The 24,046-nt window shown below is 38.7% G+C and overlaps 1 pseudogene; it reads left to right on the top strand.

Moving 5' to 3' along the window:
* Positions 1-1,813: 1,813 nt before the first annotated feature.
* On the top strand, positions 1,814-21,086 carry LOC122761357 (annotated as a pseudogene).
* The last annotated feature ends 2,960 nt before the right edge of the window (positions 21,087-24,046 follow it).

The raw sequence follows: 24,046 nt of genomic DNA, 5'->3' as shown, positions 1-24,046 counted from the left end.
ACAAAGGCTAATCATAATCCTGAATCCCACTCACTGCTGAGGTCTTGTTAGTGGAAAACTTTCCAGGCTGCTTTTAGTAGACTTTGAAAAACACACACGACAGCTGTGTTTTATTCAACAAAACATTCAAAATGACTAAATAGTTCAACAAGATCAAAGTGAAGAATGAATGAGCATGTGATGTGCAAGGATAAACAATCTCATTGTCTGTGGTCGACGCTGACTAGGATGTAGCTGTGGCTCTGGAATGAGAAGGTCAGTGGCCCCATTCTTTTTTTGGGACACTTCATTAGGTTCAGTATGTGTAAAGAAAGCGATTTTCCAGCTGTGTGCTTCAGAGAACGTGCATTTTTTTCTTTTAAAGTCAGAAATAAAACTGCAGGAGACAGTTACATCAATACGTGTCATTTAAAATTTAAAACAGTACGAGAAAAGGGATAAAAATTGTGTAAGATACAAAAATGTTCAAACCTACGATTCACAACAGCATGGAAACATTTTAAATTTGGGTGATGTTTGATTAAAATACTTCACCAAGATATGTCTCTGCTCATATCTGAACAATACTATGAGTTATTTTGTTAAAAGGCTGAAAAATCAAATGCCTGAAATGTGAAATAACCCTTTGTCATCCACCCGAGACAGACCTAGTATATATACATGTACAGTATGAAATTATATGATGTAAATAATGCATTCTTGCTCAACTCAACTCAATACATATAAATAATTTGTATTCCCATAAGAAATCCTATCACCTATTACTCCCTCCCCCACTGTTATGGAATGTGTAGAATGTGTGTCACATGACTTTTGCTTACCAGACCACAGGGAGGCAGTGTTGAACCATTACTGAGGTAAAAGAAGACATAAAAGTGCTGTCATGCAATGCGGCACACTAAAAGCAGGCTCACTGAAGTGCTGAGTATCTGTGTGTAATGTAAGATATTTACCTTGTCTGCACTGCTGTACAGAGTGCATGTGCAGGGAAGGCACAAGAAAGCACTTCACAGTCTGATGAAGAAATGGTGGCCATTAAACTATTCACAGTCATTCATAAAAAAAAGAAGAAGAAAGGTTTGTGAATGAGGCAAGACATGGACAACCCAATCCCCAGAGTGCAATGCTGCTTTTAAAGGTGTTTACTGAGAACACAGTTGTGTAGATACAGGCCATTGAATCAGCCAGTGAAATCTCTCAGCTTGTTTATTTACTGGATTTTCATTCATTTTTTAAATTTGTATTGCAATGAAACAGAGATTCATTGTCACACTTCTAATGTAGATTTACAAATTGTCTGCCCTTGCTTTTGCCAAACATTTAAGAAGAGACCTTGGACAAATAATAATGCCCAATTGGGCTCAAAGACTGGCAGTAAACATAAGTAATCAAGAATAATTTTAGATCTGTGTGGATGTGTGGAATCACACGCAGTTATTGTATTACCTGGCTTTTATAAAGGATTCAATTCAATGGAAAGAGGATAATGATAATTAAAAAACAAACAAACACATTGTGCATTCTCAGCTTTAGAAGTGGCAGGTTTAAGTTGCCATCGTCTTCGTTTATGTTTTATGGCAGTTTGTAATGGTTTATTTTAAGTCGGTATAGTCAGTTTAGGCAAGTTAGTAACTCACTAACTAACCCGACTAAACTAACTAAACCGAGTAGTGGTGTTTAATTACTGCAGTTACTTTCCCAAGATGTTGCATAAGTGCCTCAGCTAAACTTTCTTCTTTGGACAATGTTGCATTACCGCCCCCCTCTGGATTGCATCATCCATTACAGGCAGTTGCCTGGTCTCGCTTCTCGTTACCACGGTGACCCAGTGTCGATACTTACGAATAAGAACGCCACACAAACATCAGGCAACAAATAAACAGACGACAACGAGCTCCAAAGAAGAAGCAGCTGGAACAAAGTGGAGTTAATAAAAGCAGCCTCTAGAGATGGACAAACATGACGAGTTCGAGAGTTTTTTGAAGAATGTTGACGAAATAAGTGAGTATTTCAGTTGTTAACCTTAGCTTGCTAAGGCTAAACAGGCGTGTGAGTGAGCTCCAGATAGATTCTCCAGCTCACTGAAATTCAGACAGCCCAATGATGTTGAAACAAACAAACAAATATATCTATATCTATCTATATGTATATAAGATATATATGTAAAGTTGAGGAAGGAGTCTGGTTTAATGGACTTGTTTACTATATATATTCCATGCATGAGCAAAAATACATTAAAATGTACATAAATGTATATGTCAAAATAAAATACTGTATTTAAAAAAACAAAAACAAAAAAAAACCTCTACTGTAAATGTTGTGTCAATACTGTGTCAATAATAGCACAGCCTCATTTGGGGACATTTCTAACAAGAAAGTAGCTCAAGTAGCCCATAATATGAGCCATAACTACTGCAAGTGGTGGAGTATGGGGTTGTCACTCTCCCGCGCTGCTGTTGCAGCACAGTAGTGAATGACACCTGTGCATGAAAGAAAATGACACCACGTAGTGTCATAGCTGCTACACAGAACACCTAATGTTACACTGATCTGGAACTTGCCTGTAGCCCCCACAGGTAAATCCCAATCTCGTGTTGGGCATATGCATTGGGCCTGCCATGAGAACTGGTCAAGAACCAAAGTGATTCATGTGTGAGATAAACGCGTCTTTCGATCAACTTTGTCGGTTGCCTGAACAAGTCCAGGCAAATGAAAGCAGCATGTCAAATAGTAGTAAAAATTCATGTATATTTACAGCCCTATATGTTGACGCACGGAGTATACAATCACTGCGTGTATTGTATTGTATTGAAGGTCACCATATCCTTTCAGGTGGGCTGGTGAAGGATTTGAACTCCTCTGATGTTGAAATCAGGCAAAAAGCAATGGAGGAAGCTGATTGCTACATTGCTGCCTTGGATAAATCCAGCAGAACTCAAGTTAACAAGACTACAATCAACATACGGCCTCCACTCCAGCCTTCTTCTGTAAAGACATCCACACACACACACACACACACACTCTGTCTCACTCTTTTTCAGCCTCTGTGCCTCCTTTGTATACAGTAACCAGTAACAACTGGTGACTTCTCCTCTAGCTGTCTACTTTGCCCTCTCTTGACCTGTAAAAAGGACAATGTGACTTGGAAGAGACTTTTTCCTTAACGTTGTTCTAATAGCTTTTCTCACCCTTGTTTTACAGAGTCCACAGAGTGAATGTCCAGGTGAGCAATCATGAAAATAAATGTCTGTAGTCTCCTGCCATGAATTGAAACGTTTTGAAACGCCTTTGAAACCTGAGACATTTGACAACACACTGTTTAGCTTTGAAAGTTGTGTCAGTAGTGAGTGAAAAACTTCATCTTTCACCTCATTGCAGAAATCCTTGCCCTTACTTTTCAATGTTGTCGTTTTGTAATTAGTAGATAAGGAACCCGAAGAGGAAAGAATCTTCCTGTTTACACTGACAGCTGTACTTGAGTAGTCACCTTATAAACCTTTCCAGTTGTGTTTGTGGACACAGATTATAGCCGACACGGAGGTGAAACGCCCATATGGACATAGATTGTTCGTAGTCTCGAGAGATATTGACAGTAGCATGGCTGTAGCTCTATATCTTCTCATTGTGCATGTCAACAGAATGTTCAGCATGTTTGTTAATTAGTTAGTATTAAAACACAGATTCTCATAGCAGCATTCTGCACAAAAGAAATAGACCGAAAAGATGAAGGCTGCTCTATCCCAGCTACTTATGTTACCTGTCAGCGTGGGATTTATAAAAAAAAACCTTCAAATCAATTCAAAACAAGAAAATACACTTATCTCCAGACAAAATATTCCTCTATCTTTGTATAAGTAATTGTAAGTAATTTTTTTTGTGATCTGTATTTTTCTGTGATTCTGTAGTAGTTCTGTAGTGTACATCCACACACACACACACACAGGATTGTGAATGAGAAGGCTTTTCACTCACTTCACCGAGTGTGTGACTAAGCAGCCTGTCCTGACTTATGTCACTCTAGTCATTTTGACCAGTGCAATGACAATAACTTACACCTGATTTTGTTAAAGGCAAGGAGGGTCATTCCTGTGCGACACTGCATCATTTTAGAGTGCAGTCTCTAATAGCATTCGGGGGCCCATTTTTATGTCTCTACTCTGAAGTTTACTGCACATACAACAATGAGTTTTTTAATCAACCGTGCCTGTTTGACAGGTCGATGAGTCATGGTGCGCCACAGGAGGAAGAGACATGCAGCAAAAGACGCGTCCTTGGCATTAAAGTGACCCGGATGTGTCTTTTGCTGTCTGCCACTTGCCAGTTTATTTGGTTGAGAAAAAGTATGAAGTGAATTTTTCAACCGGTTATTAAACCACCACTTTGTTGCAGTGGAAGAGCTTATCAATGTGGATTAGAGGATATGAATGCTTCTCTCCCAATGCTTAGCCATTAGGTGGCATGAGGTATTGACTGCTCAGAACACCAAGGTACAACATAGATAGACTTGGACACTTTGGATAATGTGGCAGCAGCCCCCACAAAGAAGAGCCAGCTCTATAGGAGTACTATTTTACTCATTCTTTGGTCTCTTTGGAAATCTTAAAAAGTGGTATTTATCATGCATTTAATTTTATACACTTGCAACTTGCCCAAGCACACCGTAGACAATGTGGTTTTTCATAAAATAGAACTTTCCAATACTTCTTTTAATTTTTTTATTTTTTTTTATGAAGTTAGGTCAACAATAAAAGCAAAGTTGTTGATGAGAACCTTTCATACTTACAAGAGGCATGTGGAAATACTAACATTGAGTACATCATAGTGAGTAAGAAAAATAAATTAGGTCCTAGAGGCTGAGGAGATGGATTTTTAAACTACTGCCAATTGGCATCCAAGAAATAGCTGTCTTTTGGAGAACATTTTAGCAACAACACACAGTCAGTGCCCTGTGGAGATCTCTACAGTTATCACACCCCAGACTTTCAGAAATAAATTGATGGTCAGATTTAGCCTATCTTTAAAAATCCTCTTTTTCCCAATGCTGACAAGTTTCTTTTTTTCTTAGCTAGTTTCATGAAAATGATAGAGAATGATGCTGAAGACAGGAGACTACGGCGGGTCGCTAAAGAAAAAAAGGCACTCGGTAAGTGATTCAACAAAGATGTAGCACAACTGCTGCAATTTATCTCATATCATTCTAAATGTGGTTCTGTTCGACTCACTACAGCTCTCAAAGGCAAGGGGAATGAAGCTTACGCCCAAGAGGACTACGAAACGGCTGTGAAGTATTACAGCGACGGCATGGCTGAATTACGGGACATGCTGCAACTGTACACCAACAGAGCACAGGTATCAGGCTGAACTAACACTGCATGTGGACTCAAAAGCACGACTCCACACCAGTCTCAGTTTGAACAGAAAAACACCTTTTACTGGACTTGAATAAAACAGGTTTCCAAAAAAGCACAAGGCAACAAAAGATACAGAAAAGAGGTCTACGAGTAACCGATCTCAGTTAGTTCTTGATCCAGCCAAGGACACTTACTGGTCGGCAGACAAGACGGACTGGCAACAGACACAGGAAACACGCAGACTAAATACACAGGTGGAGTGATAATGATAAACAGGTGAAACACATCAGGGCGGGGCAGGTTATCACAGAGAAGGGAAACTTTACAGGAAGCAGACACTGCAACCAGAGGCAATGGCAATTATTTAAAAAAACAAAACAGGAAACAGAACACAAGACTACTCAGGATGTTACAGAAATAGCTGGATTCAAAGAAGTCGAAATGGGCCCTGAAAAATGCCATGTTTAGATCATTTTAATGTCATTTCTGTCTGCTATAATTGTGTATATAATTATTTCTGGTTTTGATGCCTTGTAACCACTTGCTGTTTAATGTATTGATCTAATTAGGCCTACATCAAGCTAGGGAAGTACAAGGAGGCCATCGGTGACTGTGAGCGGGCCCTGAAGGTGAGGTTGTGCTGGGAACATGTGGGTCACTCAGTTACTCCCTCATTTTTCATTGTCATCATAAGTGCAGTTCTCTGTGAACCTGGGAGCTCAGCGGAGATGCACCATATGTGTGTGTGTGTGTGTGTGTGTGTGTGTGTTAGACTGGGTTGAATGAGTAAACAGTGGATTGTGTTTTGTCCTGAAGTGAACTCACAAATGTGGTAATAGACACAGGATACATAGTCGGTGGAGGAAAGTGTGATGAAAACATTCAGGTATAAAATTGAACAGTGTCTCTTAATTTACAGGGTTTTTTTTCCCACAAGGTCACTTCAGCATTAAATTGTGATTATAAAGCCGCTATTTTAAATCATAATGTAATCATTTCACTATCACACATTCAAAGCTTTTTTCCTATTCTGCTAGCGTTATCAGCACGGTTAAGTTCAGTCGCCATACAGAGATGAGCTGCTGATTAACTAATCAACTAATAACACCCCCCATGATCACTTTCTCTCCACCAGTGCAATGAGAGGTGCACAAAGGCTTACTTGCACATGGGCAAAGCACATCTGGAACTGAGGGAATATAATGAGGTGAGCCAGTATTTTATTTACACATTACTGTCATGCATGACTACACTTGGATTCTCATCTCATTATAGCAGGGATTAAAGAAGTTGTATGGCGGGCATATAGAACACTGGTAATTATAATTATGACGTTATTACAGTGTGTTGCATATAAGCAGCCCCAGTCTCTTAGCAATCCTGTGTACAATCTGTGTAGGTTTGTCTTGAACCTTGTTTCATCTGTACTGTAAATGATATTTTCTTATATACTATACAACACAGGTGAGATATTGTTGGCTTTTGGACGGATGAGGATCATATTGATTTTCAGTGAGACAAACCAATTTTTTTCTCTTTCCTTTTTTTGCAGTCAAGACATTGCTTTGAAAAGATAGTGGAAATTGAACCTGGAAGAGAGACAATGATGAAAGGTAAAAGAAGAACAGCAGTTTGGTTTAGAAATCTTTGATGTACAAGTGTGTATATCACTGTAACTATGGCCATGTATCATGTAAAATGTTTTTTTTTTTGTCTACAAAAAATGTAGTTACTCTCGTCTTTTTTGCCGAAAATACCTAAACAATTATTGAACATATTTCTCTACATACTGAAGGTGGCTCAGCCAGGGTCATGTCAGGAGACTTTCACTACACTTTTAGTTACTGTTCTGGAATACATTTCTGTCAAAATCAGTTACAGGTTTTTTTTATCTTCTTCTTGTATATTACCTTTGTGTTGTTGATACAGAATACCTGACCCGGGTAGATTTGGAGGAGAAGAGAGAGACTCAGGAGATGAATGCAAAGCAAGAGTTTGACAAGGAAGAGGGGAAGGGCACAGCAGTGCCTCAACTGCTCGAGAAGCTGTCAAGGCCTGGTCAGATCCCTCTGTTTTACTGTGGAGGATTACAGATTCTGCTGGAAACAGTTATTGACTGTGAGTGTCCTCTGGGATGGATTTCACACAATTACCTTTCTCCTCTAATCTCTTCCTGCCACTCTTTATTCAATAACAGGTTTCTCTAGATCACCAATTTCCATTTTTTTGGGCTCAAATAGGTGCAAGAGATCAACCAACAGGAGAATTGTGGTTGAAAGACATCCTTTGTTTCTGTCTGTATAATAACCGTGGTCCAAGCATCATTTTTACTAAAAGCATGGAGATTGTTGAGACTGTAACTGTAGAGAGGATTCATTACTGTATGTAACGCTACAAAATAACATACAGAGCCAAATGTAATTAGTGTGCTTCGTCACAGTGCATCATGGGGAGTGAAACCTGCAGAGATTTAACTGTTTCACGGTATTTCAATTAGCAGAATTAGACATTCCCAAGGCCTGTAATTGCTCATATAATTTGGTTGCTAAAATGATGAGTGGGCTATTCTAAGCCAGTGCTGACAGTTGTGCCATCACCCAAGTAATGTTGTTATAAACCATGATTTGTTTTATTAAAAAAAAGAAAAGAAAGGGTAATACTAAGCTTGAAGCTGGGGAAATAGCATCAGCTCCATTTGGTGTGAAGAGCAAGTAGTTAGAGCGGGACGATAACACAACTCTATTAAGCTTTCCGAACCTGTCATGGGTGCAATTAAATCAAACATCTGCGATAGCAGGTGTCCGATCCAATGCTTCAGGCTTATACCTGTACTTATTCCTGTCAAATTGTGCTACCTGAGCATCCACTTTGCAGATGGAATATTATAACCAGTGTTTCCCACATAATTAATTTTGTCTATGGTGGAGTAAAAAAGGTTTTCATCTCTGCTGATGGGAGATTAGAGATTACTTTATATCCAATAGTTTGAGAATGATGTGACTGTATAATAGTACACACACACAAGTGTGCAAAAGGCAAAAGTGCAATGCAGTATATGAATCTAAATTGCAGCAACCGAGGCAGACACTGAATTGTAATTGTGTTATTATGGGGACTGTAAACATCTTGGAAAAACAGTTAGAGCAGCTACATTTTAAATTCAAAAGTCCAAGCCCCTTTCTTCAGACTCCCCTCCAAAGCACAGGAACGCACAATGAGCACTGCGCAGCATCGGTAACTTTCGGTACATTTCAGTCACGCTAACCATTTTCGATACTTGTTCAGCTGACAACATGATGCCGAAAAACAACAAATACTCTCAAAAGATCACAAAGACACAAAGTTAACCCAACTGTCCAGTAGAAATGGAGCCACCATGGCATCACTTTGCATCTCTTTCTGGGCTTTTCAGTTGTTGCTTGAGGAATCTGCGATCTCAGTGTTATTTCAGTTAGAGTAGTTATATTAGTTACTGATTAATGATTGATTGGTGATATTTAGTTATATTAGTTTACTCAGTGTTTACTGTTGGCATGAGTAGGTCAAAAAAGTCTCATGAAACATAAAGTTGAAGAAATACAATAACAATTTATGTGTAATATTTAAAAACTATATAGTGTGTCCACACTAAGCTAACTAGACTCATAACTGTGATTTACAGACTGCACCTGTATTGGTGGCAGTAGATTCATGTTGGGGTTTTGTGGTTCCACCATCAGGTGTTGTGACACACGACTGTGGAATTTTCTGGTCTCTGTTTTAGAATTGTTTCACCCCAAAATGCAACATCTGTGATCAAGTACAAAAGAGCACCTCAAACTTAGTAGTACATTAAAATTACATAGTACAACATTAATGGGGAACATAATGAAAATAGTTGCAAAATATAAATCATATGTAATTGCTTTAGCTTCTGGCATGCGATTGTTGGTAAAGGTAACTGATGTCTGTTTACCAATTCTTCTACCATATGAAGGGAGGGCATTAAATACAAGCAGCACCTGCTCTCCACCAGTCTGTTCACCTCACCTTTGTTAGTTGCTGATATTTCTGTGAATGTTTTTGACCCAACAAATGACTTTGAAAAACTCCATGCTGCTAATGTAACTCATTTTTAGCTATTGTCGCGAGGCAGAAGCAGCAGCTTTTTCCAAAACAGCTTAACAGAACAGTGTATCAAGGTCAATTGCCCTTTCAGCACTATTTATTTTTGCCCCATTTTCGCCGCAAAGCAGTTGTAGTAAAGTCGTTTTTATATGTTCCATTACGTCTCTGCACACAGATGAGAGATTGGCGAACCGAATATTAACTTGCATCATTGTGAATTTGATACCTCTGCTTTTGTTTTATGGTCCACTATTTGTAGTATACCATGTTTGCTGCACTGACTGCCCTTTGCAAAATAAAAAGATTATTTTTATTCATTGCTGCTTTTTCCTTTAGATGAATAAAAGTGTACTGGTGATATAATGTCTCTTTCACAGTGCCATTCAGCTGGAAAGGGCAAAGCTTACATAACTTACAAGCCAAAGGATCCCAGCAGGGCTGACATTACAAACTTTCACCCCTACAAGTATGATCTCACTACCCTGCTCTACGTTCCCATTATCAGTAGAACTCTCAACATATTTTATTCATTCTCCGCTCTCCTACTTTTGACCGTAAACAAGCCAAGCTAAACTAATAGAGAGAGAAAAATGTTGTGCTTCTCTAAAACCTTAAGGCTACCTGATGATGATATATAGTTTCCGGTTGTCTTACTACTCTTCTCTTTTAACAGGTACAGGGCAGACCCTTTTCAGACTGAACAATGGCTTTACTATCATCAGCAGCAATGACACAGTGAGGAGGTAAGGAGACCAGAGGGAGAGATAGATGTCAGTTCTCAGAGGAGCTTTGACAGATGGACCTAGAGACAGGGGTGTACAGAAACAATGATGGCCTAAACTAAAGAGCTCATTCTCTGCCCCCTCTCTGTCTGCTTATTTGTGTGATAGCCTAGCGAGGAAAGGATGAACTCACTGGAGATTTAGATGAGCCCCGGAATAAGCAAAGGCTCTGTGTTTGTCCTGAAAGAGCGGCTGTTTCCTACAGATACCAATTATGACTCCCTCACGTCAGATCACTAAGGCTATTATTAACTTGCCACATCGTTTCCGTGTTGTCCGTTGTTAGCAATGTCATTATTCAGGTTAGGACATAATGTGCAAAGAAAGTAGAGTCTGAACTCAAGGAAAAAAAGCATTTTGCTGTGAGCCTGCAGAACCAACTGAAATATTTGGGCCATGTAGGAAAGAGAACCAGTGCCACTGTGTCACGGTATATCCTCCTTTTAATTAAACCTTCTGTAAAGTCTCCAAAAAAGTACAAAATATAAAAGAAATTAGTTTAAAAATCATATATCGTTTCTTTATCAGTGTTCGTGTGTTATATTCTGTTTTCTGTAATTTTCATTTCGCTTCTTTGGATTATTTCAGGCATAGGTTTGTGTAATGTACTTTTTATGTTCCAGTTATTATAGCAATATTACAGTTTGATTTGTAATGTTAATTAAAGGGCAAATGCTTAAAGATCATTATTTCCCCTACAGTTGCCTGTTGCAGAAAACAAAGGACATAAACAGCCAACAGTTATGTGTCTCTGTTCTGAAATTATGGAGGAATATCTGTCATGGAAATGGTATGTAGACCAGCGTTGAGCTCCACTTCATTTTCTCTCTTCGTCTGTGTAACCTTTGGCTCTCATTGATACAGCGGGGAATATAATAAGTACTTTATTATGGCATAGTGTACTTGCTTGACTGTGTGATATATTAGCCTCATCCTGTTTCATGCCTTTTATTTGTCTTTGAGTCACATAAGCTTTGTGCAGCCGGCAATCTGTGTTTACTGTTATTTACACAGCCGTTCACAATGTGTGTATTTAACATCATATGAACAACAGAGTATATCTTTGCCAAGTCACTGTTTATTCGACTGGGTTTACAACATTGGAAACACTTATCCAGATAACTCAGCTCTTTCCTTTCAGGTGAAAACCAGAAGATGCTACTGAGGTGCCCAGTTGCCAGACAGGCCGTTGTTCATTTGGTTGCATCTGAGCAAGTTGCAGTACGGAAAGAATGTTTAGCATTACTCAGCGTATGCCACATGGGAGATGTTTGGCCATTGAAAGTCTGAATGTGCGCAGGTAAGATATTTATTGTGTTGTCCTCAAATGCAACTGCACAATAAGAGCAATAACTTAGTTGGAACAAACTGTCTGTACTTGTACAAATCTAGTAATACAGCAGGAGTGGAAATAGATGCATAATATAGACAGAAGTGGTTGTCTAATTATTTACTATTATCTCAAGGACAGTGTTTTACACATTATCCCGCATTATGAAACCATTACAAATGATGCATAGTGGCCCAATGAGTTCTCATTATCTGTGTGTCTGATGAATGTGAATGTAAGCTGCAGCAGATATGATGTGCAGTTGAATAGAATGAGACACATTATTGCTTCATTTTCACATGGGCCAAAAGGCAGACTCCTAAATTGTAATAATAATAATTATGTGTCATTTTACAGAGCTGATGTTCTTTTTTTCTTTCTTTCTTTTCTATTGGATCTCTCTAAAGGTTAGCGAGGAACCTCATGGTGTGCATCTCAAGGCCAAAGCAACGGGAAGAGAACGCAGCAGTCAACATTCTGGAGAGCTTTGCAGCAGAAAACAAGTATGACTGATTAATATACAAACACATTTTTAGGCAGAATTCATTGTATTATCGATGAGCTATGCAGTCTACTGACCATAGTCTATATCAGATCCATATACCGTGTATGAAAACACATTAAAACCCACCAGGAGAGGAGATGTCCTCTGAGAATCAGAAAATGTGGCCTCCTTCATAAATCAACATGTAGCATCCAAGAGTAAATGTCACTCAAAATCAAAAGGCTGATCTAAACTTGCTTCCCCACTCCGCCTCATGAAAACAGACATGAAAGGGCAGCCGAGGCACTCAAACACAGCAGGATATAAGTCGCTGCATCCAGCAGTGAGATCGATTTTCCCTGTTCACAGTTCAAACACAACTGCTCCACAAAAATGTACCGTATCCTAGTTTAGATTAGGATACAGTTTAGAAACTTCATTCAAAACAGTTTTTTTACAGTCTTTTACAGCTCATTACTAATGACTTTTCCTACAAAAACACGCACGACTGACTTTACCATTTATTTGAACATAAAGAACAAAACTCCATATGCAAAACAGTTCCACAATGTATTTTTTGTGAAAACAATATGGCAGCGTAACACTGTCTTCAAAACAAAATAAAACATTGCCCGTCTTACACACGGTCACATTGTTACACAAGTGCTGAAACTGAGCTATTCCCCATCGCTCGATCAGGTCTTGGGAACCCATGGCACGTGAGACAGACTGGAGGAGAAATGAGTGATACTAGAACTTTGATAGAACATCAATATGGGAGCCACATTTTGTGTGACAACATTTGTTTTACTTTCACTCATGACAGGAAGACATCAGAAGAATGTATGTGGCTAAGCTAACCTGTTCAAATCAAATCCTACTCCAGATCGACCAGCAGGGTTGACACAAGTGGATCGACTGTCTTCCTGTTTGTTGTTGCTATTTTTCTTTGACACTTCACCCTGTTCAGCCTGAATCTCCTCAAAAAAGAAAACAGAACGCTCAGATTCACACAAAATGTAATAGATAAAACAATGTAACGTATCACTCTCTCCCTTTTTCCCCCCACTCAGTGTCTGATTTCACTACTAGACCACCAGACCACTACCAGATGGGGTTTAGTTAAACTTTAAGTTGAAAGATTTTCTTGTCCGCTCAGATCCGAGGAGAACTGAGAACTGGTATCTGGGGAAGGAAACTTGAAAGGCGCCTCGCTTGTGTCTCATCTTAAGTCATGGCTGTTAATATTGAACACCAGGTCTGGTTATAAGAATATGTGAGTGAATGAATGTGTAATTACAGGTTATCACTGGTATTTTTTTGCATCACTTTGTTAGTCTTCATCATTCTTTATGGATATTTAAGTAATTCATAACGACACATTCCAGATACGTCTTTGTGACAGCAGACAGGTTGACTGGTCACAGTCGGAAAAGTACAGGTGTTCCTGGTAAAATTAACGATGACTGTGTTCCATTCAAGCGTCCCTGTGATTAATTTCATGTGTGCTTTTTCTACTGTGACATAAAATGATTTGTTTTACAAATCTTTTAAAACATCAACAGAAACATTCCCCCGAATCTGGTGCAAATGTTCTCTTAGAGTCACGGGTGAACAGATGAGATTTTTAGAAGAGTAGTCACTCTCATCTCAAGTCGAGTCAATTTTATTTATATAGCCCAAAATCACAAACACAATTTGCCTTGAGGGACTTTAGAGTCCGTCCAGCAAGTGACACACACAGAAACCAATGTCAAACAATTTTAGTCGACTTTTTACACATGTAGGTTTCACATGTAGAGAAACATGTTCAACAAACTATGAACAAAACATCACATTTACAAAGAGTGGGAACACATAAAATCCAGAAATGTAAAATGTAGAAAATGGAGGGAATTTGACAGAAGCGGATGGTTACAATAACAGTAACATCTGTTACAACATAGTACATTTATGGCCTTTGAATGTGACATTTAAGTAATGCCTTGAAGATTTTTTTTTCAGATTTTGCGAGACAGAGGCTGCATGGAGTGTGCGCTTCAGATTTTAGAAGAATGGCTTTGCTCACATTAACAATGATGCAAAAACCAACAGAGAGTCATAAGGAAATGACATAAAGAGTTGCAGAAAGTTGTGAAAGAATATTTCTGTACTTTCTGGGATGTAAAGGTCACTGTGATGAATGGAGGAGTTCTCTGTTGGTGTGCAATCTGCAGACTCATCATGAGATGTCACTAATTCTTACACACTGGACCTTTAACGTTTACTCAAAGATGAAGTGATTAGATTCTGGTGATCTGTGTGTCTTAACCATGTATAAGATGTACAAACTAATATTAAAATTTACTTGTTAGGGTCTCTGCAGAAGGCAAGGGTAGATATGACCCCCTTTTTTGCTGCTTGACTGAAGGACGCAGAGGCAAACAACCATGAATCTACACTTTGCAGCTGAACTGTGATGAAAAAAGTCATCAAAAGTGTGACATTTTAGAGACTAGTTGCTATGTGGATTTATCTGGTTGGATTTTAAATCTACCTGTTTGATTCAAAACGTGGTTTGTTCCTTTGTGTAATACCTACGAGTGAGGAACTTCTAACATAAATAAATAAATACATCACATTTTCTTACAGATTTCGCCTTCAGTTAAGGGATGTGTTGACCGACTCCATCACTGGGCCATTTACATCCGTGCTGGTAAGATATTGTGTGTATATCATGTGTGTGTCGTTTATGGCTAAGATTTGAATTGTGGTTATGTTAAGGTTAGGGTTAGGCATTAACTGGTTATGATTAAGGTTAGTGTATGTATATGTTTATTTGTTTGCATCTGGGCAAATGTACACTTCTCTTTCTTATATTTCAGAGAAATATCAACAAGTCCAATCATCACGTTCTCCCATCACTGATTTCGGCCATTGGCTGTTTGGCTCAAGACGACGTCATCCGTCACAAACTTGCTCACGATTCCAGTTACTGGGAGACTCTTCTGTTTGCCATTGTTAGTATCATTACTGATGCTATTCAGAAAAAAAGAAAGCCACACATTTCTTATTGTAGTAATTCACTGTGAGTTTAGATGACTGAAAAAGTCAGTGACTGTAAAATGTTTTCTTCTTTAACTTGCTGAACAATTGTTTTTACATTGCAGAGACAGTGCAGTTCATATGAATCCAAAGACATTCTCTACCCCATGCTTGGATTAATCATCAACCTTTCAACTGTGACTTCCCCAGTCATCCAGGTAAGACAGGATATGCCTGTCGAGGTGTATTGTGAGGACAACTGTGAACAAAAAGAAGCTTATCAGTGACGTCAGCGGAGGTGGAAGGTACTGAAATATTCTACTCTTTAAGTAAAAGTACCACTATTTTGATCACATTCTACTTAAGTACAAGCAAAAGTACTGGTCTAAAAATGTACTCAGGTTAGAGTAAAAAAAAGTAGGACAAGGGAACAATTTGTAAAGGCAAACCTTTACAAATTCAACTGCCGACAAAATAAAATATGTAAACACATAATGTGTCATGCGAAATGGGTTAAAGGTCACAAATGCGTTCACTTTCTCATTCACTCAGGGACCTTAATTAACGCCAATTCACCTGTTTCTCATCATCTCATCATTCACTGCCAAGTGAAATTTACTGCTTAACGGAGGTGATTTAAAACAATAGTGAAGTACAGTACTTAAAAAGTAAAATAACACTTTAAAAAAAAAAAGTACACCAAAGACCTACTCAATTACACTAACGTGAGTAAATGTACTTCATTGCCCTCCACCTCTTGACTTTGGTGCCATAATATGTATGGTAAGGGAGTATTTGTGTGATCCACGATGTGTGATGTCACTTATTCAGAGGTGACATGCATGTGAGAATTGTCTTGGCCTCTTCTGTGTCCCTGCTGTTTTGTAGGAGCATGCTGTTTCACTCTGTGACTGCTGTCAAGGCCTGTTGAGAGACAGTGACGGAGGAGTCATAACTGTGAGTGAACCTTATTTTAGCACTAAATTATAATTCCCATTAGGGTTGAAAAGAATAAAACAAAATCATGGAGTAGGTCTTGGAAACGCATGGCATTAGTCACATCATTATTTCCATGTTTGACCACTTTGTTGAAAGGTTTGAATAATATGGCTGGGAGTATTGAACAGTTGTTGATGATGCTCGCTCTTGTTTTCCACGCTTGTGTACATCCTGTAAAGCACAAGTCATTTGTTCAGATAACTAGACAAAAACAAGAGACATTTGTCTTGAGTAATGAGCCTTTTCCAGAGCTTGTGAGCTCATTGACAATGTGTCCCAAAAGGAGGGAACAGCAATTCACAATGTTCAGAGGATCCTGTACATGCGTCATTACAGTTGATTAAAACTCCAGTTGCAGGTGCTTGTGCTAATGGCTGTTATAGCAGTTTACCTCTGCCTTTGCCATGCCCTTCAAATGCCACAATGCAACCCCTCTGTCCCTTTTCTCTTTTTTTAGTTTTTACTCATTGCCGCTCTCTGACAGGTTTTCCTTCTTGTTGCCTGATGTCATCAGTGTTTCTGGTTTCCTTACTAATTAAGGAGGAGGTCATGTTTTTGGCTGCATTTGTCTGTTTGATTGTTTGTTTGTTTGTTTTTGGATTTGAACAGGATGGTTATTCTTGAGGAATGCATCGGGACTTGTGAAGAACTGAGCAGCATTGTCACAGCGCTTCCTCTCGCTCTCAGACTCTTTGTGCTAGAGAGAGTGCGTTCGCTCGCTCGTGGGTTTGTGCACATACAGCATATTCAGACACTTTGCTGATGTTCTCGCAGAGTGTGACAGGGCTTTAATTTCCCATGCATGGTTTCACATTTGATAGCTGAGAAGCTGATTGGGACCTTGGAGTTTGGTATTCATCTCTTAGCGTGATATCCATGTAGATACTATACACTTCTGCTGACTCAGCAATTACCTCTCAATTTTGATGAACCAAAATCACTGTACTGTGACTCAAGCTCACTCAGTAGCTCCTTGAACAGGTAGCTGTTTAATCTTCTGCTTTTGATGAAATGATATGGCTAAAACAACAGTTTTTTTTTCTTTTCTGAAAAATCTCATGCCCTATTGGTATCCTGAACAACATCGGGCTACTTTGTCCAGTGCAAGAAGCTCTACTGTTATTACCTGTGCCAAGGAGGTTATATTTTCACTTTTGTCTGGCTCTTTGTAAGCAGCTTAGCTCACAAAGTATACAACTGATTTGAATGAAACGGTTATGGCCCAAGGAAGACGTTAGATCAGATATTTTGATTAGACATTTTGTACCCATCTGCTTCCCGTGTTCAAAAAGCTTCAGTTTCTCTGTCCCCAATAATCTCCACAACTGAACGAAAATGATCAGCATTTATATCACTGGGAGCTTTCCGCTCTATCTTAAAAGACCGACAACGGGAATCCATTGAATAGTGCCTGTGTTAAATTGTTACTGCAACTCCTGCACTTTATTTGTCTATTTACTTGCACTTTTATATTTCAATGTTTGTCTTATAACCGTTATCTCCCTGTTTTTATTAACTACGACATGTGCTGCTGCCTTTCTTGGCCAGGTCACCCTTGTGAAAGAGGTCTTGATCTCAATGGGTCTTTTATCTGGTTAGATAAAGGTTAAATTAAAAAAGAAAAAAGAAAAAAGATGGAGATCCGGATATGGAAACTGTGTGTAGTGAACGGCCAAAGGGTTTACTGTCTCTGAGAGCTGAGAGTGTTATTTATTTTTGTACGTTTTTATCATATCACGGAATTATGTAACATGGGGGCCCATGGCAGAGTAGTGTTTATCTCTGTTTCGTCACAGCCAAAAGGTCACCAGTTTGAATCCTGGTTTGGCCGAGTTTGCATGTTCTACTGCCGTGTTTGTGTGCGTTGGGTTTTCTCCGGGTACTCTGGTCCATGTAACCTGCCTCTTGCCCTATGTCAGCTTGGGAATTAATGAGCTTATATTATCTGTCGCTGAGCTTCCCCTCCTCTGTACGAGCTTTTCAGTTTTCGATCTTTCTAGCATGTGCTGCCATTTTGTGCTGGGTAGGCAGGATACCGTCGGTTAATCAGAGAACATGGCTCCCTGCTGCTTCTATAATACGACTGCTGAAGATGAAAGCTGTATTGATTTATCTTATCGTTCCTACTGATGTCTTTGAAAATAATCCACTCTAAATTGGAAAAAATATTTTTAAAAATATTTCTCTCAACTGACCAATTTGCTAACAAAGTGTGCATTTTGTTTTCTAGAGTTCATTCACATGTGCAAACGTATTCATTTTGCCCTCAAATATATAATGTGTGATTGAAGACCTTGTCTGCAGGACCAAACCAAGACTATCCTCTACCTTTTTTCAAACCACACTTTGGTTCATTTTGTTTCCAGTCAGAACCGTTTGTCTCCTCATCATACCTGTGTTGTCTTTATCTTGTGTTATTGTGCCCACATGACAGCTGTTTCCCCATCTTTTTTCCTTACTTCTACCTCACGCTATCTTCTCTCGTCTACATTCACACTTCTTTGTCTTCCAGAGAGCCACAGGTGTTTTGAGCACTGTCCTCCCTCAGTCCTCTGAAGCTGTTCAGCATGTTATTCAGGGGGGTGTGGTTCGGACCATGTGCCGGCTGCTGAAGGTACATATGGAACATACCACAGCTTCTGAACCACGTATGAATGGATAAATTCACAAGACGCCTGGATTTTGTTGGACGTCGATAAGAGACACAGCAAGATTTTTCTTTTGGAGCATGATTATTTCTTCGCCATGTAAATGACTGGCCAGGGTTAAGCTCAGCTCTTTATATACATGCATATATGCATGTATATAAAGAGCTGAGACTGCATCCACTGGAGTAAGGCGATTCCAAATAATTGAAATAACCTCACTCCAGTTAAGGCCGACACAAATTAGCCTCTAGATGTTAGAAATAGGCTAATTTAAATAGCAGATCATGTCATTTATCTTTGTTATGGACTAATTTACTATAGCTGTGTTCTGCTTGTCTATGTGTATGTCTTGTCACCATTAGTCTGGGGTGACACACACACACATGTACACTCACTCGCTCGCATGCACACACACACACACACACACACACACACACACACAGGAAAGTCATGGCCTCAGGACTGATCTTGTGTTACTTAAAGTTGCAATAAGAAAATTAAGGACATAAAATCAGGTTTGGGTCAGAGGAGAAAACACATTTTTGACCTGCTTCATGTATATGTAGATTCAGTAACCAAATTAATCTATTACACAACAACTACTGGATGTAAACACACTACAAATGTGTAGTGAACCTCTACTGTATATTGACACTGGCATTCCCCAGCACTGCATTGACACACACAGAGCTGATCAGTAATATGGTCGACTCACAAGCTCCAACAACAACAAAATCAAGAATATCAATCGTCACAATAGAGTATTTACCAAACATTCACTGTTGCTTTCTATGAAGAGCAAGTTTGTTGCTTAAAATAACTGCCGACGTGTACAGATATGATCACTACAAGTCACTTTCTGCTGCGTAACATGACCTGATTGTAGAGTTTACAAACACACTCTACCTATTTTAAAGTCATTGTTATTTCTGTGTTTGCCTACCCAGGGACCAGGGCAGACTGCAACTAAATATGCCATTAAGACTCTGACAGTGTGCACCGCTGCCAGTCATTTGGCTCGGGAGGAGCTGGTGAAGTCTGATAAAAGTGAGGAATGATTGACATGTCAGCATTACTCTTACAAGCTCCTTCATTAATCCATGAATAATATTTCAGGGTTGACCTAAAATGCAAATCAAGTGTGTGTGTGTTCGTGTGCATGTATGAGTGAACGTAGAGTTTACAGTGTTTACATGTTGATATTATTGTGCAAGTGCAATTGAATCCTCTTCTGCTTTGTTTTGTCACTATTGTTTACCATAGAACTCTCTACTTTGAGTCATTTGCTGCGTTCAAGTTCTGACGAATTGGTGTCAGGAAATGCCGCACTCTGCTTGGCCCACTGCCTTGAATTGGAGGGAATTGCCAGCAGACTGCTTAACACGGATATTGTGCTGCTGCTGCTACGCCTCTCGGCAGGGGATGCAACGAAGTCAGCTGTGCAAAAAAACTCTGCAATTGCTCTGGGGAAGCTGTGTCAATCTGAGCCCAGGTGCCCTGATGGTTTGCTAGAAATTAAATACATAGTAATAACGTGCAAAAAGAACTAAATTACGCTTGGCTTTGTCGTAAAATATTCAGCATTAAAGAAAATAATACATGACGAGTGTGCATTTCTACAAAGACATTTATTGTGTATTTATTTATTTTTTTCGGGTTACAGATCGCTACTTGATGCGACGCACTGATCTCTCATAAATTTCCATATTATAGTTTCGACTTGAAGCTAAGCTAATTTGTTTGTCTTCTGTCTTCATTTCCAGACACTTGAACAAACTTCGAGAACTACACGGCTTTGAGGTTTTGCACTCGTGTATGAAGCTCATCACATGAACCATCGACTGGGTAAAGCAACATACAACCAAAAAAACAACAAAAACACATCTGCTATCATTGTTTTCTTCAGTTTTCAATCACACATATTTAAACACAGTTACATTATATCTCTTTGTCTGGAGAAAGCTAAGCCTGTAATGGAAATAATCAAATATTTATTTAATGTCAACTAATCAACTTATCTACATAAACAAGGTCAAATATTAGCAATGTTATTGTATGCCCTTGTTTTTCATGCCCACGTGAATTCATTTCTTTAATTACCATAAATACAGTTGCTTGAAATTCATTGCAAGCACCATCTTAATGTGTGTAGAAGTATTTTATAATATAAATCCCGAAAATCCGAATCACTAAGACAACTCAAGAGGTTACTTTTAAAGTGATATGTAACTGGGATTTTATAACACTGATATTGATCCAGCCGAGTTGTTTACAGTCTAACTCATAAAAGTGTTTACTGATGTAACTGTTGGTGTGTAAAGCGTTGACCTTATTTCAAGTAAAACTAAATCTTTTTTACAAGATGGTAGTTTCATTTATTAGAGATAAGACCTGTGAACTGCATTTTACCTGAAGTGTGAAATCTAATCCTTGTATAAATGAACTGCAGAGGACAAACACTCCCAGTAATGGATGACACCATCTGTATCTGTGTGTTCAAAGAACCAATACCTTCCGCTCAGTTAGATTAAAAAGTAATAAGAATATTCACTGGGGGTGGAGTAAGCGAGCAGGAATGTGGTTTAACCGATTCCGACTTCTCTGCTTTGTTTAGTTTTTTATGACGAAAGGTTTTCAGATATATTTTTAAATGCTTTAACAGAAATACTGTTCTACTGTGTATACCACGGTATGTGATTGGAGTGAAGCTGAGGAATTTTGAGTAGAAAATTAAATAATAATAATTAAAGTCACCTTATCTCTCGCTCCATCTTAATCTAATTTAACTATAACAGTGTGAAGTATATGTGAGGAAGAGGAGGATAATGAGAGTAAATGATCTTATTTGGAATAAATCTGCCTCCTGTGAAAAGACCGTATAGCCTCAGCCTATTTACACCGCTGTATTTTAACGTTAGTGATAATGTTTCATGTATATATATATATATATATATATATATATATATATATATACATATACATATACATATATATATATATATATATATATATATATATACATATATATATATATATATATATATATATACATATATATATATATATATATATATATGTATACACACACATACATATATACACACATACATATACACACATACATATACATATATACACACATACATATACATGTATATACACATATACATATACACACATATACATACATACTAACATACATAGACATACACACAAGTTTAGACTGGTAATAGTATTACTTAAAAGCATATTATGTCGCCTGAAAAGTGTTTTGAAATGTCAGATATCTTAGCTGTGTCAAGGATTCCAGTGTTATACAAATGTATCATCATATCATCACTGCAGTACTGGTACTTTGAACTGGCAGGCGAAACCCTGAGCACCGCTTATAAAGTGGCGCTGTAATTTGTCCATGTGGCCTTCAGTGTTTCCTATTGTGGCTGTTATTTCTCTCAAAGGAAGATTTGGGAATTTACTTTTTTCTGTGCAGTCAGGGCAGAAAATGATTCATATGGTTACCTCACAGAGCAAACAAAAGCCGTGGCAAACAAAAGCTATAGCTTTTAAATGAAGACTGACTGTTCATGGCACAGGGTCAGTAACTACAGAGACAGTCCATTCGTGCTTAACAATTTTCTCTGGTTGGTCATGTATGACACCAGACCAACAACACCTCATGAGAGAATACAAATCAGAAAAGCATTAGCCGTAATTGCCTCACCGAGCAGAAACGCCCCAAAGTCTATCCATCACTCCAACAAGAGCCAATCCATCTGCTACGATGATACACAATCCCATAATTATATGACGATTGTTCACTCTTCTACACAAGCTGTGTTTGAATCGATGATGAATGACACCTCCTGAGCTGGTGGTCAGATGTAGTGAAAACCTCTTCCTGGCTTCACACTCTGCTTGATAACTCGAATTGGAGAAACACCACTTTTTTTCCACATGTGTTGATGGAGGGTCGGTAGCTTCTGTTAATCTACATCTCGTCCTCATATAATTGATTAACCTGGCTGCCCCGGGTAATGGCAATGATGATAAATGATACCCAAGTAAAAGGATGAAAAGGGATTTCAAAATTGGGGGAAAAATGAGCATCCGTTGAGTGGGAGTAATCCGTCTTAGAAAAATGATACAGCAGAACATTTAGTAAGAGGAAATACTGTGACAAACTCGTGTTTGACCTGCCTGAAAGATTGAAGAGCATCTGCTGAGAGATTTGTAGCTCTGCCTGCTCTGTCACCTAATGCCTCATCAGACTCACTTAGTACAGAGGGGCTCACCTTTGATTTCAATCAATTTACATCTCATCCCCGAGTTCACATTAAGAGACAGAATGATGCGAAACAGTCAACAGATAAGTCACCTAAAACATCACGATTTCTAGTGTCGTGAGGTAATAACTCTTATCATTAAATACAACTATCATTCTTTGTTAAAATATTTGGAATAAATCCCAAGATACAGACACACTGAGATGTCAGTGATACCTTGAGAGGACACCAAGAATCGATGGAGTAACACCTATCCTATTTTTTTTTACATAGAACATCAAGTTCAGCACCTCAGGGTTTGATCTTTCATCCAAGTCAGTCTCTGTGGTACAAAAGCAAACAATGGAGAACAAAGAATTGCAAAAAAAATGCTTCTGAAAGGCACCTGACAAACTTCACCGATGTGTTTTTCCAAAATCAACCTTTGGGCGTCAGCAGTGGGCGAGTAAACATGCCTGTCAACACTGAAGCTCCCAAAAGCAGTGAGTGATCTTGTATCACATCCTCTTCCAAGTATGCTTTTGACTGAAGCTCATCATCACACAACCTCCAACAAGCCTTGGTGGACCAACCATTAAAAATCCAGATTTGCAGTTTCTCACATAAGCAGAAGTGAGTCTTTGATGACTGCAATGAAGAGCCAAACATCTGATCAACCAAGTTTGTGAAATAAAGAACCCATATAGGTGTTGCTACCCAAGGATTCTGCCATCAAGCCTGAATCTGGAACTGTGTATTATGACACTAACAACACTCAGTTGTCAGTGTCGGATAAAGAGATTGACAATAAGCAGACTTTTTCAAGAATCCATCAAAACGCTCCCAGGAGAGGACTTGATGTTAGCAGTGATGTGGGGGTCAATACACCAGTTTATTCCAAAAAGCATCAGTTTAATCAGTGTCTATGTAATAGTCCACAATCTGAAGCCGAGTGATAGAAATGCTCATGTTTGGACTGTAGCTGCAGAGGACGAGGACAAAAGGGAATATTAAGTGGGAAGGCAATCAGGGCAGAGGAAGTCTGCAGACAAAAGAGAT

This window comes from Solea senegalensis, unplaced genomic scaffold, assembly GCF_019176455.1.
Source record: "Solea senegalensis isolate Sse05_10M unplaced genomic scaffold, IFAPA_SoseM_1 scf7180000014654, whole genome shotgun sequence".
NCBI lineage: Eukaryota > Metazoa > Chordata > Actinopteri > Pleuronectiformes > Soleidae > Solea > Solea senegalensis.
The sequence above is the reverse complement of the archived record's forward strand: the minus strand, read 5'-3'. Positions and strand labels throughout refer to the sequence as shown.